The following is a 14,677-nucleotide window of genomic DNA, read 5'->3' as shown; positions in this document are numbered from 1 at the left end:
ATTGGAATCATTAATGTTGTTTTGAAACCTTAGCAGAGAAAAAGTTATTGTCTTCAATAGGGAAAAAAATTAAAACTCATTCAGATGAGTCTTTGTTGTCAATGTTGGGATCCCTAGTGTAGACAGCCCACCAGCTGGTGACACTGTTTTAAGCACTATGTTATCTAACCCTGCTTGAAGCAAATCTTCGACACTACCGAAAATGGTCCTGACAGCTTGTGCTGACAGTCAGAAACTGGTGTTAGCAACAGTGGGAAATTTTTCAAACTTTTCCTAGTATAGACAAAGCTGAGGTATCTAAGTCGTAGCTGCCATGTTGACTTGTCAGTATAAATCTATGTTACAGAGCTGAGAGATCAGATTTTAGAAATTATCATTTCAACTCCCAATGCTGGTGGAAGAAAGAGTTGCATGGGGAGTAATTTGATCTTTGGGAAAGAACTTGGTGCCACACCACTGTTGGAAAATCCCCGTTAGCTCTTTCATGGCGTAACACGTGCCTGTATTGGGCGGGGATTATGCATTTTATCATTTAGGTAAAATAAAACAGAGTATTCCAATAGCTAGCTATTTCATGGAGCAATACTGGTGTTTATACTAGAGAAGACTATGCAGTTTATTAATTAGGCAGAAGTAATTGCTAGTCAGTAAAAAGGAAATCTGGGAAAATAACAGACTTGAATGCAAATATGGTTACAAAAAAGTATATGGCACATGCAGATTTGTTTCTGGAAGAGAATGATCAGTATGGTGGGAAAACCAGGAAGGTGAAATTAAGAGAGACTGAAAAGGCATGTTGTGCTGACTTTCTAGAATTTGTATTGCTCTTAAGCAGAATTATGGGTAGAGGACCTCTAGACAATGAATTGTTTCTTACGCCATGGTAAGGCTTCTCCAGCCAGGATGACAATGATTGTTATTAATTTGGACTATAGTAGCACTCAGAGACCTCAACCAAAATCAGAGCCTCAATATGAAGAAACACAAGAAAAGGGATGGGGGTGGGAGGGCTAGGGGAAAGGGAACAACAAAAGAAATGCTAAAAGGCACATAAGGTTACATAACTTCATTATATGCAGATAGGCCCCCATCACTTCTTGTGACCAGACATTCATTTTCCCTGTGATTTTTTTTAAACTGTCAGGTAAGCCTCCCAATAATTCTAGCCATCGAGCACATGTGCTTTATGCCTTCTCAGTGGCTATTATGTTCCATACTCTTTCCTGACACTCACATGTGACATTTGGTTCTCCAGCCCTTTCAACTGGCAAGAGGTCTACTGTGTTGTTCACTCTTCTGTTCCAAACGAGCCTCTGTGGGTCTCAGCTTCCTTCCTTTCAGTTTGCAGCTGGCTGACAACTCAGCATTTCCTGTACCACCTTTTCTTTATCAGTGTAAGTTCAGCTGATCTCCATTATATAATTCCCCCATCAGTGAAGAATCAGAAGTATACAAATGAACAAAGTAAGACTATATTTTTCTAATCTAACCATCTTTAATGCAAACGAAGCTCCCTTTAAAGAAGTGCCAGTCTCTTTCAGAGCTTGCTACAAACAGCATCACCATTACAATTTTCACTTTATAAGAATTCTCTGCAGTAACTGAGAGCTTTCTCCATCTAATGTCCCATCACCAGCTGTTAGCAGTTGCAGATCAGCCACATGTCATAGGCAGTTTCATCATACCATCACCTCCTTAAACTTATCATGCTCAGTCTTGAAGCCAGGTAGGTTTTTTGCCCCCTCTGCTCTCCATGGAAGGCTGTTCCAGAACTTTACTCCTCTGACATTTAGAAATCTTTGTCTAATTTCAAGCCTAAATTTGTTGATGGCTAGTTTATATCAATTTGTTCTTGTGTCAACATTGGTGCTCTCCCTCCCTGGTATTTATCCCTCTGATACAAATAATAAATAATTAGAGATGAGTGAAAATGTTCAGACAAATAGTTTATTCATCAAACAATGCAGTTTCAGGTTGACTGAAACTTTTTGCAGATTAGTGTCGAGTTTGCCAGATGTTTGAGCTGAACCAAAAAAGTCAAATTTTTTCAGTAATGTCAAACTGAAATGTTTTGTTTTGACCCCAAAAATTTAGATTTTCAGGTATTTTGACAAGAACAAAGCAAAGAATTCCCAAAACAGCTGGAGGAAGATGTGGTGTTGCAGCTGTTTTCCTTATAAACTTTACAGCAGTGGATAGAGTGTGGGAATAAGACTCTACAGCTTTGTAGTTAGGGCACTCACCTAGAACGTTGTAAGAGACCCAAGTTCAAGTCATGCACAAAGGTAGAAGAAAGCCATCATGTCTTTCTTCTCCCACTCCCAGATCCTGCACTGAATACAGCTCAAGCCTATATTTATATAGGAAAATTAATATAATACTAAGTGACAATTGTTTTATATAATCTCATATTTTAAAATAGTGAATTTTCTAAATTTCATAGATATAGCAAATCTCCTGTAGTTTTATTTAAATGTCTTTGTAAGAGAGTTATAGAGATGAAGAGTGAAAATGATGAATTACTATTTGAGTTCACTGTAAAAGTCAGAAAGATTTCTACAAATGTTACATTCATTTGTTTAAAAGTGGATAGGTTATTTTGTATAATTTTCAGGAAACATCAGTTTTCTTTTCTAGTAATTTAATTTAACAATCAATAAACATTCAAATAATATACACTCTGAAATGTAATATTAAATGGTACATTTCATTTTTATTTGTCTTCATTTATTAGTATGATATGGTATTTTCAATATATGTTAGTAGAGACAGCAGTTAAATGAAATTTACACACACACACTTGGTTTAACAAGTATGAAAAGGTTTTTGGTATTGCATAGTATCTCACTTTCATTGAAAGATATTTTTGTGTATGAAATATATGATTTGCATTGAATGGCTAAATATAAATCTGTGCTGTGATGATTATTATGATAACGTGAGTTAACTGCAGCCAATCTAGAGGTGGAGTTTAATCAACTAAACAGCTGTTTTTTATTTTTGGCAGACAAGATACTTAAATTTGATTAGTAATATACATCCTGCAAGTCTTTAGAAAAGCAAATAAGCTGAAATATCAGCCATCTGCACTTCCCTGTAAAATAACAATAATAATTAATAATAAAGTTCAAATTCACATTTTCTTTTGCCTGATTATACGCACATTTTTCTACATATTTTTTTCTTTCAAAGAGTGCAGAGTAGTGTTTCCAGATTAATGAGAGATTCATGGCTGCCCAGCAGCAATGCAGAGATATGGGGCTCAGAGTTTGTTTATTTCTGAAAGTTACTTGAAAGGGAATAACTAAGAGACTTAGCCACTTTGGGGAGAAATGATTCTTGAACACAAGGAATAGGACATACATCATACTAGAAATTAGAAGGCTTCAGGGATCTAGTATTTAAATGAGTGATGAGTTAGGCTAATCCTGGATGGTTCCACATCAAAGCAAGTTTGAAGAACATAAGAATTGCCATAGAGGGTCAGACCAGTGGTCCATATAACCTAGTATCCTGTCTTCCAACAGTGTCTGGTGCCAGATGCTTCAGAGGGAAGGAACAGAACAGGGCAGTTTATAAAGTAATCAATCCCCTGCCATCCAATCCCAGTTTCTGGCAATCTGAGATTTGGGGACACGCAGAGTATGGGGTTGCGTCCCTGACCATCTTGGCTAATAGCCATTGATGGACCTATCCTCCATGAACTTATCTATTTTTTTTTTAACTCAGTTATGGTTTTGGCCTTCAGAACATCCCGTGGCACTGAGTTCCACAGGTTGACTGTATGTTGTGTGAAGAAGTACTTCCTTCTGTTTGTTTTAAACCTGTTGCCTATTAATTTCATTGGGTGACTTCTGGTTCTTGTGTTAGGTGAAAGGGGTAAATAACATTTCCTTATTCACTTTCTTCACACCATTCATGATTTTATAGACCTCTATCATATCCCCCGTTAGTCAGCTCTTTTCAAAGAAGACCAATCCCAGCCTTTTTTAATCTTTCCTCATATGGATGCTGTTCCATACCAGTAATCATTTTTGTTGCCTTTCTCTATTTTTTTTCCAATTCTATTATCTTTTTTTGAGATGGAGCAAACATAACTGCATGCAGTATTCAAGGTCTGGGTGTACCATGGATTCATCTAGTGGCATTATGATATTTTCCATCTTAATATTTATTCCTTTCCTAGTGCTTCCTAACATTCTGTTTGCTTTTTTTTTTACTATGACTGCACATTGAGCAGATGTTTTCAGAGAACTATCCATGATGACTCCAAAATCTATCTTTCTTCATTTCTTTGCATTTATCAACATTGTATTTCATCTGTCTTTGTGTTGCCCTGTCACCCAGTTTTGTCAAGTATCAGAGCGGTAGCCGTGTTAGTCTGAATCTGTAAAAAGCAACAGAGGGTCCTGTGGCATCTTTAAGACTAACAAAAGTATTGGGAGCATAAGCTTTTGTGGGTAAGAACCTCACTTCTTCAGATGCAAGTAATGGAAATCTCCAGAGGCAGGTATAAATCAGTATGGAGATAACGAGGTTAGTTCAATCAGGGAGGGTGAGGTGCTCTGCTAGCAGTTGAGGTGTGAACACCAAGGGAGGAGAAACTGCTTCTGTAGTTGGAAAGCCATTCACAGTCTTTGTTTAATCCTGATCTGATGGTGTCAAATTTGCAAATGAACTGGAGCTCAGCAGTTTCTCTTTGGAGTCTGGTCCTGAAGTTTTTTTGCTGTAAGATGGCTACCTTTACATCTGCTATTGTGTGGCCAGGGAGATTGAAGTGTTCTCCTACAGGTTTTTGTATATTGCCATTCCTGATATCTGACTTGTATCCATTTATCCTCTTGCATAGTGACTGTCCAGTTTGGCCAATGTACATAGCAGAGGGGCATTGCTGGCATATGATGGCATATATAACATTGGTGGACGTGCAGGTGAATGAGCCGGTGATGTTGTAACAGATCTGGTTAGGTCCTGTGATGGTGTTGCTGGTGTAGATATGTGGGCAGAATTGACATTGAGGTTTGTTGCATGGGTTGGTTCCTGAGTTAGAGTTGTTATGGTGCGATGCGTGGTTGCTGGTGAGAATATGCTTAAGGTTGGCGGGTTGTCTGTGGGCGAGGACTGGCCTGCCTCCCAAGGTCTGTGAAAGTGAGGGATCATTGTCCAGGATGGGTTGTAGATCACTGATGATGCATTGGAGAGGTTTAAGCTGAGGACTGTAGGTGATGGCCAGTGGAGTTCTGTTGGTTTCTTTTTTGGGCCTGTCTTGTAGCAGGAGGCTTCTGGGTACACGTCTGGCTCTGTTGATTTGTTTCTTTATTTCCTTGTGTGGGTATTGTAGTTTTGAGAATGTTTGGTGAAGATCTTGTAGGTGTTGGTCTCTGTCTGAGGGGTTGGAGCAGATGCGATTGTACCTCAGTGCTTGGCTGTAGACGATGGATCGTGTGTTGTGACCGGGGTGGAAGCTGGAGGCATGAAGGTAGGCGTAGCGGTCGGTGGGTTTTCGGTATAGGGTGGTGTTAATGTGGCCATCGCTTATTTGTACAGTGGTGTCTAGGAAGTGGACCTCCTGTGTAGATTGGCCTTGAAATCATGGTGGAATTCTTCCAGGGTCTCCTTCCCATGGGTCCAGATGATGAAGATGTCATCAATGTAGCATAGGTAGAGAAGGGGCATGAGTGGACGAGAGCTGAGGAAGCATTGTTCCAGGTCAGCCATAAAAATGTTGGCATATTGTGGGGCCATGCGGGTGCCCATAGCGGTGCCACTGGTCTGGAGGTATATATTGTCACCAAATTTGAAATAATTGTGCGTGAGGATAAAACCAATGTTATATATGCCATCATATGCCAGCAATACCCCTCTGCTATGTACATTGGCCAAACTGGACAGTCACTATGCAAGAGGATAAATGGATACAAGTCAGATATCAGGAATGGCAATATACAAAAACCTGTAGGAGAACACTTCAATCTCCCTGGCCACACAATAGCAGATGTAAAGGTAGCCATCTTACAGCAAAAAAACTTCAGGACCAGACTCCAAAGAGAAACTGCTGAGCTCCAATTCATTTGCAAATTTGACACCATCAGATCAGGATTAAACAAAGACTGTGAATGGCTTTCCAACTACAGAAGCAGTTTCTCCTCCCTTGGTGTTCACACCTCAACTGCTAGCAGAGCACCTCACCCTCCCTGATTGAACTAACCTCGTTATCTCCATACTGATTTATACCTGCCTCTGGAGATTTCCATTACTTGCATCTGAAGAAGTGAGGTTCTTACCCACAAAAGCTTATGCTCCCAATACTTCTGTTAGTCTTAAAGGTGCCACAGGACCCTCTGTTACCCAGTTTTGTGATATCCCATTGTAACTCTTCGTAGTCTGCTTTGGACTTATCTATCTTGCATAATATTGTATAAACTGCCAACTTTGCCATCTCATTGTTTAACCCTTTTTCAGATATTTTATGAATATGTTGAACAGCACTGGTCCCAGTACAGATCTTTGGGGGTCCCTACTATTTACCACTCTCCACTCTGAAAACTGACCATTTATTCCTACCCTTTGTTTCCTATCTTTTAACCAGTTATTGATCCATGAGAGGACCTTCCCTCTTATCCCATGACTGCTTACTTTGTTTAAGAGTCTTTGGTGAGGGACCTTATCAAAGGTTTTCTGAAAGTTGAAATATGCTGTGTCCACTGGATCACCCAGGTCCACATGCTTGTTGACCCCCTCAAAGAATTCTAATAGATTGGTGAGGCATGATTTCCCTTTACAAATGCCATGTTTATGTATGTATATGATAATTCTGTTCTTTACTATAGTTTCAACCATCTTGCCTGATTCTGAAGTTAGACTTACCAGCCTGTAATTAGAAGGACTGCCTCTGGAGCCTTTTTTAAAAATCAGCATCACATTACCTATCAATAGTCATCTGGTACAGAGGCTGATTTAAGCAATAGGTTACATACTACAGTTAGCAGTTCCAAAATTTCATATTTCAATTCTTTCAGAACTCTTGGGTGAATACCATCTGGTCCTGCTGACTTATTACGGTTTTATTTATTGGTTTGTTCCAAAATGTCCTCTATACCTCAATCTGGGACAGTTCCTTGGATTTGTCACTTAAAAAGAATGGCTCAGGTGTGAGATTCTCCCTCACATCCTCTGCAGTGAAGACCGATGCAAAGAATTCATCTAGCTACTCTGCCACAGCCTTGTGTTCCCTGAGTGCTCCTTTAGCACCTCAGTTGTCCAGTGGCCCCACTGAGTGTTTGGCACTCACAATCATCTTGGGGTCCACTTGGACATTTGAGGGATCTGCGTGTGTAGAATAGGTCCCAGAGGTTGTGGTTCATTTGCAGTTTAATAATCATAAGTGTTATTGTGTTTGCTCCTGCCTAGATATATTGAAAGAGGGTGTGAAATGGTGCAGGAAGCCTCTCTCTCACATTCCATGTACCCATACAAGAGGCATCTTCCCCTTGAGCATTTAACTTCTTGGCTGGCTAATGTGCTAGGTGGTGCTCCTTACTGCAAAAAGGCATATCCATAGCCACATTTCCCCACTATTGTTTGCACCTGCCAGAGTTAGGCTGTGGGTGTTTAGAATAGCACACACTATTCTTTTTTAAAAGTCTGGATTGCTCCTAGTCAAATGGGTGTGCTGCAGGTGAGGAAAGATGGCAACAAGCCACCTTTCCACTCTGCAGGGACCAAACACATTCTTGAGCACAAGGAGTGGGGGAGTAAAGTGGAGATAGCAGCACTAGGTTCTCCCATTGGGAAGGAATGGAGTGTGAGGGTGGGACCATGGCCAAAGAAGCTGAATGAGAGCAAGAAGAGCTCATGCTACATTCTATAAGACTGTAGCCTGTAGGTGAGCTTTTCAGACCCATGCTTCCCAGAAGCTAGGAGTCCAGCTTCCTCTCCTTCCCCCATCTGTTCTGCACATGCTAAATGATGGGATACCAATACTCAAACATGGACTCTTCCCTTCCTCCAGGGTGCTTCTGCTCGGAAATTCTGCTAGAATTTGGCTTAAAAGATATCAAACTTTCTTTGTATGAAGGAAGACTTGTTGGACTGGCCCTTTTCTCTGTTTGCTGCCATATGGTTGCAGCTTTGGCAAAGCAGTCTTCCTCCAAAGCTGTTAATATCCTCCCTCCTCAATGGCAGAAAACAGATAAATTATAAGTACTTAATTAAGGAAGTATTTTAATTAGATATGTGTAGGCATGTTGGCATAAGGCTGTTTTCACAGTGGCTAGTTATATATCTGCAAAGCTATACTTTAATTGTAGTTTAGTGTGTTTAGGTTATAGCAATTGCTTCCTCTCTTTAACTGACAGCATCGTTAAACTTAGCACCTTGATATAATGCATCCAGTTCATGTACTTTAATGAGAGGTGCTCTGCTCATCGGTATTCCTTTGTTTAGATTTACCATAACTGTCTGCTTCTCCCATTAGAGGAACAAGGTGGATGAGGTAATATCTTTTATAGAATCATAGAAGATTAGCATTGGAAGAAACCTCAGGAGGTCAGCTAGTCCAGCCCCCTGCTAACAGCAGGACCAAAACCAACTAAATCATTCCAGCCAGCTGAGCCTTGACATGAGTCAGACCACCCAGGTCATAGCAATGTGAAATTCAGTCAAACATATCGTTAGATGTGGTCCTCTTGTAGTAGTAGCATTGCCTGATGACTAGAAGAAACAAAGACAAATAAGAAACAAAGAGTTAGGTGGACTTTGAGTGATGCTAAATGTTCAGTGAGCTTATAAATTTATGGAGAAGAAATTCCACAGGAACATTAAAGTAATCTTGGCAGGACAATATGTGCTTTAATTTTAGAGATGAATCTGGGATGAAGTCACGGTACCACTTTATCCTTATAAAAATGGGTATAAGGTGGACCAGTAACTAGGGCTTAAAGTTCATTTACTTGGCGAACTGAAATCATTGGCACCATGGAAATTATTAGTCAAGGACCAGAACCCATTGGACTAGGCACTGTATGAACACGGAACAGAAGGACAATCCGTGCCCGAAAGAGCTTACACCATAAGTATAAGACAAGAGACAACAGATGAATACATACTGATAGATGGGGGGTGCAAGGAAACAATGAGATAATATCAGTCAGCATGATAGGCAGTGGTCATAGCACATGAGCAGCCTAACTGTTGTCAACCTTTTTATATGCATCAACCAAAGGAGAATTTTGAGGAAAGATTTGAATGAGGATAATGAGGTAGCTTTGTGGATGTTTATAGGGAGTTCTTTCCAAATACAGTGGGCAGCATGGGTGAAAGCCCAGATGTGCTGGTTTGAAAAATTAGCAAGTGGTCAATGGAGGCTTTCTCATTGGCCAATTGGAGGCAGGAGTTGACAACTCGATAGTGAATGAAAGGTGATAGGTAGGGTGGGGATAGACTGCAAAAGTGAAGACAAACAGCTTATGTTTGATGCACTACAGAACTCATACTAACAGACTAGTTTGAGAGTGGTAACTTTGCAGCAATCTGCTGACCCATTAAATAAAACACTAGACCATGTATAGTTGGGTTTTGAATTAATTCTCCCTATGTTTAATTTGTCTCAAGGTCTAACCAGTGTATGATGAAATTGGAGGTGGGGAGCGATTTCTATAATGTTTGAGGTTCCACCTAAATATATTAGTTCAATAGCAAATTTATAGTGGCATCTAAATAGATGATGATAACCATCATGAGTCCAATACTAATTTTTTGTTTTACTGATATTGGGCATATGCATGACGTGTATGTGCTTTCCTTTATGGGCTGAATTCATTCCAGATGTAACTTTGCTCTAATTTAGTGGCATTTCACTTGAGATTAATCTGATCTATGATGTCCAAAATGGGTTTAGGTTGGCTTTCATTTACCTCGAAGTACCTGTGTGTTTACCATTAGAGGGGTTTTGAAATCTGGATTTGTCACCCTTAGAAAAAAAAAATTCTTTTCTTAGAGGTGTAATTTTATTCTCCTAGGAGCAGAGATTTTCCCCTTTTTCCCCAAGTATATTACACCACCATTTCAGCAAATGTTTTAGGAGGTTGTGGATTTATTTTTAGTCATATGGCCCTGTCAGAAAGGTTTATGCTATCACACACAATTCATTGATATAACATGCAGAGCTCCCCTGTAGGCTGGTTGCCTCTTCTTTTCATGCAGCTTGTTACTGGGAAGTTCTCTCAAAGTTTAGCAGCTCACTTTAAATGAGTTTCCTCCTCAGTAGTTATCTTCGGTTTGAGATTTTTATTTTATTATTTGCCACAGAAATACATAGGTAGTTCATAACTATTTTTAAACGGGTAATGAAATTAAAACAAAGAAAACAGGGTAGATGGGTGAATTAATAAAGAGACTAAAATAATAAAAAGCTTCCTCTAGTATATTAATCAATGGTATAGTATTTCCTGATTTTGAATACTCTGTTAATTTTTGGTCAGAGCACCTTATAGTTTTATATTTTATATAAATTAGGGTTACCATACGTCCGGATTTTCCCGGACATGTCCGGCTTTTGGGGGCTCAAATCCCCGTCCGGGGGGAAATCCCCCAAAAGCCGGGCATGTCCGGGAAAATCGGGAGGGAGGGCTGGGCCGGGGTCGCGGTGCTGGGCGCGCGGTGCGGGGCCGGGAGCCGGGCCGGGGCCGCGGGGTCGGGCCGCCGAGGGGGTGCGCTGGGCCGCGGGGCCGGGAGCCGGGGGGTCGGGCCGGGAGCCGGGCCGCCGGGGGGGTGCGCTGGGCCGCGGGGTCGGGCCGCCGGGGGGGTGCGCTGGGCCGCGGGGTCGGGCCGCCGGGGGGGTGCGCTGGGCCGCCGGGGCCGGGAGCCGGGGGGTGCGCTGGGCCGCGGGGCCGGGAGCCAGGCCGCCGGGAGCCGGGCCGCCGGGGGGGTGCGCTGGGCCGCGGGGGTGCGCTGGGCCGCTGGGGGCCGGCCGGCAGTGCTGGGCGGGCCGGGGGTGGTCGGCACCCCAGGGCCCGAGCCGACCCAGGCTGGAGCCGCCGGGGGGGCCAGCCTGGGCCGCACCTCCTCCCCCCCACAACCCCCCTTACCTGCCCAGGCTTCCCGCGAATTAAATGTTCGCGGGAAGCAGGGGAGGGGGCGGAGACTTTGGGGAGGGGGCGGAGTTGGGGCAGGGGAGGGGGCGGGGCTGGGGGCGGGGCCAGGGCCCCGTGGAGTGTCCTCCTTTTGGAGGCACAAAATATGGTAACCCTAATATAAATATTTTTAAGAGTTATCAGGCATCTCAGTGCTGTACAAACAAGAGAAGACCCAATTCTTGCCCCCAAAGAGTTAGCAGGCTGTCAGACACAGACAATAGTTCAGATGCTCATGGTACATATACTGAATGTCTAATCTCAAAGCAATGATTTTTTTTTAATCTGGTTTTGGGTTATACTTGAAAGTCTTTCCTTGAAAAAGCTATATCTCAGATTTAAAAGATCCCGAGAAAAGAAGAAAAGATCATTAAATATATGGAGGGGCTCACATACAGTATAGGGAGATATAATGCAACCATGAATTAAGTAAGCTTGAAAGGAGAATACATAGAATTTATGTGAGGGGTTTAGTAAAAATAAATAAATCCCATGCTAAGGCAGGGACAGGAGATGGGCTAGACACTACTGGGCTAGGGTGGCCCTGCACCTTAGGCACTGCCGAGCATACTTCTGAGGAGAAAACCAGCATAAAGGGAAGGAACTTCATCAGCCCCAGGCAGTGGGGAAGGACAGAGGCCATTTACTAGAGAAGCCCCACTCTGCATTAAGGGAAGAGGAAGCTTCTGCCATGAGACCTGGCTGTGAGTCCCCCACTCTTAGACACTCCCCAAGAGGGAGGGAGAACAGGGGTAGGGGCTTGAGAATGCCACGGGCATCGGCCCTAGAATGTGAGGATTTTGAAGCAAAGACTTTAAGTCTACAATGACCACACTCCAAACTGAGATGAAGGGGTAGCAGGAAGTGGCCATGGGGAAGGTGAGCAATTGGAATGGTTGTACACAGGCCAGTGCACAGCATTTCACTTTCAGGGCCCTGGGTTGGGACTCGGTGGAGTGGGAAGGCCCAGGTCCCTCTATCTACTCCAGACTATAAACCCTGGCTCCCAAGAAGGGCAGAGCTAGGGGTTTCCATCAAAAAAGTAAATCCAGGCAAGACCTTATCCAGCAAGCTGGGACACCTTGAACTAGGGTTACCATATTTCAACAATCAAAAAAGAGGACGGGAGGAGCCCCGCCCTAGCCCTCCCCCATCCTGTCCTAGTCCTACCTCTGCCCCTTCCACTTCCTGCCCCCCTCAGAATCCCCAACCCTCCCCCCGCTCCTTGTCCCCTGACTGCCCCCTCCTGGGACCTCTGCCCCTAGCTGCCCCCCAGGACTCCACGCCCTGCCTAAGCCTCCCTGCTTCTTGTCCCCTGATTGCCCCCTCCTGAGACCCTCCCCCCATCCTAACTGGCCCCCTAGGACCCTACCTGTCCCCTGACTGCCTCAACCCTTATCCATTCCCCCCCACCCCCAGACAGACCCCCAGGACTCCCACGCCCCATCCAACCACTCCCCACCCCCTGACAGCCTCCCCCAGAACTCCGACCCATCTAAACCCCTCTGCTCCATGTCCCCTGACTGCTCTGATCCTTGTCCCCACCCTGCCCCTTGACAGCCCCCCTCAGAACTCCCAACCCCCCACCCTAACTGCCCCCCCTCCTGAGACCCTACCCCCTACCTGTACCCTGACTGCCCAAAACCTTATCCACACCCCCAATCCCAGACAGCCCCCCCCAGAACTCCTGACCCATCCAACCCTCCCCCTGCTCCCTGTCTCTTGACTGCTCCCTCCAGAACCCCCCTGCCCCTTCTCCGACCCCCTGGCCCCCTTACCATGCCCCCGACATGCTGCCGTGCTCCCCAGCGGAGCGCACAGCCCGGTCCCCGTCCCCGCAGAGTGCTGCGGAGCGGCGTGCTGGGCAGCTGGGGGGGGGGGGGAGCAGGGGAAGGAGCTCCAGACTGCCAGAGGGCCATTGCGAACGTCCGGCGATCTGCGAGTGCAGGGGGTGTGGGGGAGGGGAATGATCTCAAGCAGCAGGGGAGAGGAGGGGGAAGCGGAGGAGGGGCTCTGGCTGCCGGAGCCCTGTGCGAGTGGCACGATCCGCCCGGCTGCCCTGTCAGCCATGCGCGCTCGGCATGGGGGGAAATCCGGACATTTACAAATTCCCCCCGGATGCTATTTTTAACTCAGAAAAGCCGAACATGTCCGGGAGAATCCGGACGAATGGTAACCCTACTTGAACTAACAGAAATACTGGGGTCAGAGGCCTAGACCACTAGGCTTGCTGACCGATCCAACCACCCCGCTATAGGTGCACTCAGAGTTAATGGCAGGTAAATTTAAAACAAAAGGAAATACTACTACTTAATCTGTGAAATTCATTGTTTTAATCAAATGGCCAAATTCTACTCTCAGTTAAACCAGAGTAAGTTCAAAGGAATCTATTGCAGTCAGGAGAGTTATTCTGTATGTGTAGTGATGTAACTGAGGTCAGAATTTGGCCTATATACTGTAGTTGGATTTTAAAAGGAGCTGGGATAATTTTATGACTAGTAATAACATTGATAATTAATGCTAATAGTAAGAATTCTTTGCTTTTTTTTAGCACCTCTCATTGGAGGGTCTCAAAGCAATAAGATGGGGGTACTCAGTAGTCAAGCCTTAGGGTATCTGCTGATCATTGCAGATGAAGGAAGGAATTTTTTCCTCCCGTATTGAGCATTGCATGATTTATCAGGTGCATTATGGTGTTCCTTCACCTTTCTTCAAAGCATCAGACAACATAGGATACTGCTAGAGACAGGACTTCAGACTTTTCTTGCCATGTCAGATCTGTTTTGATAAAGGTATCCCAGATACAACAGATGTACTGTAAGTTACATTAAAGTTTTTAATAAAGTGATTGTGTTAGTAAAAATAACGAGGAGTCCTTGTGGAACCTTAGAGACTAACAAATTTATTTGGGCATAAGTTTTCGTGGACTATAACCCACTTCATCAGATGCATGGAGTGGAAAATACAGTAGGCAGGTATAAATATACAGCACATGAAAAGATGGGAGTTGCCTGATCAAATGGGGGGTCCATGCTAATGAAGCCAATTCAGTTAGGGAGGATGTGTCCCATTACCACCAGTTGACAAGAAGGGGTGAATATCAACAGAAGGAAAATTATTTTTTGTAGTGCTAATGAGGCCAATTCAATCATGGTGAATGTGGCCCATTCCCAACAGTTGACAAGAAGGTGTGAGTATCAATAGAGGGGAAATTATTTTTTGTAGTGACCCAGCCACTTCCAGTCTTTATTCAGGCCTAATTTGATAGTGTCCACTCTGCAGTTTCTCGTTTGAAGTCTGGTTTTGAAGTTTTTTTGTTGAAGAATGGCCACTTTTAGGTCTGTTATTCTGTCCAGGGATGCTGAAGTGCTCTCCTACTGGTTTTTGAATGTTACAATTCTTGATGTCTCATTTGTGTCTGATTTGTGTCTCTACACAAAAGAATAAATGGTAAGAATCAAGATAACAGAAGCAGAAATTGACATATATAGGAATTAATTACAAGAACTAGAATAGAAATACTGGGTGCCCACTAAAACTATTTA

At 43.7% G+C, this 14,677-nt stretch overlaps 1 protein-coding gene across 2 annotated transcripts in view; it reads left to right on the top strand.

Annotated features, from left to right (window-relative positions):
* ANKS1B (ankyrin repeat and sterile alpha motif domain containing 1B) overlaps positions 1–14,677 on the top strand; it is a 758,955-nt gene that overhangs the window by 435,007 nt on the left and 309,271 nt on the right. The window lies entirely within an intron of this gene.

The sequence above is a fragment of the Malaclemys terrapin genome, chromosome 1, assembly GCF_027887155.1.
Source record: "Malaclemys terrapin pileata isolate rMalTer1 chromosome 1, rMalTer1.hap1, whole genome shotgun sequence".
Taxonomy (NCBI): domain Eukaryota; kingdom Metazoa; phylum Chordata; order Testudines; family Emydidae; genus Malaclemys; species Malaclemys terrapin.
The sequence above is the reverse complement of the archived record's forward strand: the minus strand, read 5'-3'. Positions and strand labels throughout refer to the sequence as shown.